The following is a 4,487-nucleotide window of genomic DNA, read 5'->3' on the forward strand; positions in this document are numbered from 1 at the left end:
TTCCAGATTCGCGTGACTGAATGGAACATTCTGTAGTGGTGATTGCCAACATTTAGAAATCTGGATAGTCTGGACAGGATATTGAAGAGCTGACCGATATTGAGTGGATAGCCAATGAACAGCACGGTTTCGAGTGTGAACAGACCACTAAGAAGCAGCATTGCATTACTTGGACATTCATCAGTGGTGTAACGAAAGCCTTCCTGGAATGCAGATTCAGATTATTTCCAGATTCACAGTGAATGAATGGAAATTTCTGTAGTAGAGATTCCAATGATTTCTGAACGCTGGGTTGTGTGGACAGGAAAATGAAGAGCTGACTAGGTTTGACTGGATTGCCAATTGAACAGCAAGGCTGTGAGTGTGAACAGCCGCTGAAAACCAGCATTGGATTACCTGGTCATTCACCAGTGTTGTTAGGAAAATCTGCCTGGTGTGGAGAGTCAGAGGAATTCCAGATTCGCAGGGAACGAATGGAACATTCTGAAGTGGAGATAAGAATGATTTCTGAAGGCTCGGTGTGTGGAAGGAAAATCAAGAGCTAACCAGCGTTCACTGGATAGCCAATTGAACAGCACGGCTGCGAGTGTTAACACGCAGCTGAAACCAGCCTTGGGTTGCTTGGACATTCACCAGTGGTGAAACGAAAACCTGCTGGGAGTGGAGAACAAGATGAATTCAAGATTCGCGTGCAATGGTTTCTGAGGTTTGTATTGTCTGAACTGGAAAAAGAAGAACTCACCAGTGTTGAGTCGCTAGACCGTGAACAGCACGGGTTCGAGTGTGAATAGACCGCTGAAAACCATCATTGCGTTACTTGAACATTCAGCAGTGGTGCAATGAAAACCTGCCGGGAGTGGAGATTCAGATGAATTCCAGATTCGCAGTGAATGAATGGAACATTCTCTAGTGGTGATTCCAATGATTTCTGAAGGCTGGGTTTTGTGGACACGAAAATGTAGAGCTGAACAGGGTGGAATGGATAGCCAAATGAACAGCACGTCTCGTAGTAAGAACAGGCCACTGAAAACCAGCTTTGGCTTAATTGGACATTCACAAGTGGTGTAACGAAAACCTGACGGGAGTTGAGAATTAGATGAATTTCAGATTTGCAGTCAATGAATGGAACATTCTGTGGAGGAGATACCAATTGTTTCTGAAGTTTGGGTTATGTGGACAGGAAAATGGAGCTGAAGAGGGTTGAGTGGATAGCAAATTGAACAGCACGGCTGAGAGTATGAGCAGGCCACTTAAAACCAGCATTGGCTTACTTGGATATTTACCAGTGGTGTCACGAAAACCTGCCGGGAGTGGAGATTCAGATGAATTCCAGATTCGCTGTGAATGAATGGAACATTCTGTAGTGGAGATAACAATGATTTCTCCAGTCTCTGTGGTGTGGACAGGAAAATGTAGAGCTGGCCAGGGTTGAGTGGATAGCCAATTGAACAGCACCACTGCGCTTGTGAAGAAAACACTTAAAACATTGGGTTACTTGGACATTCAACAGTGGTGTAACGAAAACCTGCCGGGAGTGGAGGTTCAGATGAATTCCAGATTCGCAGTGAATGAATGGAACATTCTCTAGTGGTGATTCCAATGATTTCTGAAGGCTGGGTTTTGTGGACACGAAAATGTAGAGCTGAACAGGGTGGAGTGGATAGCCAAATGAACAGCACGTCTCTTAGTATGAACAGGCCACTGAAAACCAGCATTGGCTTACTTGGACATTCACAAGTGGTGTAACAATAACCCGCCGGGAGTTGAGAGTCAGATGAATTTAAGATTCGCAGTGAATGAACGGAACATTCTGTGGAGGAGATACCAATTATTTCTGAAGGTTGGGTTATGAGGACAGGAAAATGTAGAGCTGAATAGGGTTGGGTGGATAGCAAATTGAACAGCACGGCTGAGTGTGTTAGCAGGCGGCTTAAAACCAGCATTGTCTTCCTTGGACATTTACCAGTGGTGTCACGAAAACCTTCCAGGAGTGGAGACTCTGATGAATTCCAGATTCGCGTGACTGAATGGAACATTCTGTAGTGGTGATTGCCAACATTTAGAAATCTGGATAGTCTGGACAGGATATTGAAGAGCTGACCGATATTGAGTGGATAGCCAATGAACAGCACGGTTTCGAGTGTGAACAGACCACTAAGAAGCAGCATTGCATTACTTGGACATTCATCAGTGGTGTAACGAAAGCCTTCCTGGAATGCAGATTCAGATTATTTCCAGATTCACAGTGAATGAATGGAAATTTCTGTAGTAGAGATTCCAATGATTTCTGAACGCTGGGTTGTGTGGACAGGAAAATGAAGAGCTGACTAGGTTTGACTGGATTGCCAATTGAACAGCAAGGCTGTGAGTGTGAACAGCCGCTGAAAACCAGCATTGGATTACCTGGTCATTCACCAGTGTTGTTAGGAAAATCTGCCTGGTGTGGAGAGTCAGAGGAATTCCAGATTCGCAGGGAACGAATGGAACATTCTGAAGTGGAGATAAGAATGATTTCTGAAGGCTCGGTGTGTGGAAGGAAAATCAAGAGCTAACCAGCGTTCACTGGATAGCCAATTGAACAGCACGGCTGCGAGTGTTAACACGCAGCTGAAACCAGCCTTGGGTTGCTTGGACATTCACCAGTGGTGAAACGAAAACCTGCTGGGAGTGGAGAACAAGATGAATTCAAGATTCGCGTGCAATGGTTTCTGAGGTTTGTATTGTCTGAACTGGAAAAAGAAGAACTCACCAGTGTTGAGTCGCTAGACCGTGAACAGCACGGGTTCGAGTGTGAATAGACCGCTGAAAGCCATCATTGCGTTACTTGAACATTCAGCAGTGGTGCAATGAAAACCTGCCGGGAGTGGAGATTCAGATGAATTCCAGATTCGCAGTGAATGAATGGAACATTCTCTAGTGGTGATTCCAATGATTTCTGAAGGCTGGGTTTTGTGGACACGAAAATGTAGAGCTGAACAGGGTGGAATGGATAGCCAAATGAACAGCACGTCTCGTAGTAAGAACAGGCCACTGAAAACCAGCTTTGGCTTAATTGGACATTCACAAGTGGTGTAACGAAAACCTGACGGGAGTTGAGAATTAGATGAATTTCAGATTTGCAGTCAATGAATGGAACATTCTGTGGAGGAGATACCAATTGTTTCTGAAGTTTGGGTTATGTGGACAGGAAAATGGAGCTGAAGAGGGTTGAGTGGATAGCAAATTGAACAGCACGGCTGAGAGTATGAGCAGGCCACTTAAAACCAGCATTGGCTTACTTGGATATTTACCAGTGGTGTCACGAAAACCTGCCGGGAGTGGAGATTCAGATGAATTCCAGATTCGCTGTGAATGAATGGAACATTCTGTAGTGGAGATAACAATGATTTCTCCAGTCTCTGTGGTGTGGACAGGAAAATGTAGAGCTGGCCAGGGTTGAGTGGATAGCCAATTGAACAGCACCACTGCGCTTGTGAAGAAAACACTTAAAACATTGGGTTACTTGGACATTCAACAGTGGTGTAACGAAAACCTGCCGGGAGTGGAGGTTCAGATGAATTCCAGATTCGCAGTGAATGAATGGAACATTCTCTAGTGGTGATTCCAATGATTTCTGAAGGCTGGGTTTTGTGGACACGAAAATGTAGAGCTGAACAGGGTGGAGTGGATAGCCAAATGAACAGCACGTCTCTTAGTATGAACAGGCCACTGAAAACCAGCATTGGCTTACTTGGACATTCACAAGTGGTGTAACGATAACCCGCCGGGAGTTGAGAGTCAGATGAATTTAAGATTCGCAGTGAATGAACGGAACATTCTGTGGAGGAGATACCAATTATTTCTGATGGTTGGGTTATGAGGACAGGAAAATGTAGAGCTGAATAGGGTTGGGTGGATAGCAAATTGAACAGCACGGCTGAGAGTATAAGCAGGCGGCTTAAAACCAGCATTGGCTTCCTTGGACATATACCAGTGGTGTCACGAAAACCTGCCGGGAGTGGAGACTCTGATGAATTCCAGATTCGCGTGATTGAATGGAACATTCTGTAGTGGAGATTGCCAAGATTTAGAAATCTGGATAGTCTGGACAGGATATTGAAGAGCTGACCAATGTGGAGTGGATAGCCAGTGAACAGCACGGTTTCGAGTGTGAACAGACCACTAAGAAGCAGCATTGCATTACTTGGACATTCATCAGTGGTGTAACGAAAGCCTTCCTGGAATGCAGATTCAGATTATTTCCAGAATCACAGTGAATGAATGGAAATTTCTGTAGTAGAGATTCCAATGATTTCTGAACGCTGGTTTGTGTGGACAGGAAAATGAAGAGCTGACTAGGTTTGTCTGGATTGCCAATTGAACAGCAAGGCTGTGAGTGTGAACAGCCGCTGAAAACCAGCATTGGATTACCTGGTCATTCACCAGTGTTGTTAGGAAAATCTGCCTGGTGTGGAGAGTCAGAGGAATTCCAGATTCGCAGGGAACGA

The sequence above is a fragment of the Sorex fumeus genome, unplaced genomic scaffold (assembly GCF_029834395.1).
Source record: "Sorex fumeus unplaced genomic scaffold, SorFum_2.1 ptg000170l, whole genome shotgun sequence".
NCBI classification, from domain to species: domain Eukaryota; kingdom Metazoa; phylum Chordata; class Mammalia; order Eulipotyphla; family Soricidae; genus Sorex; species Sorex fumeus.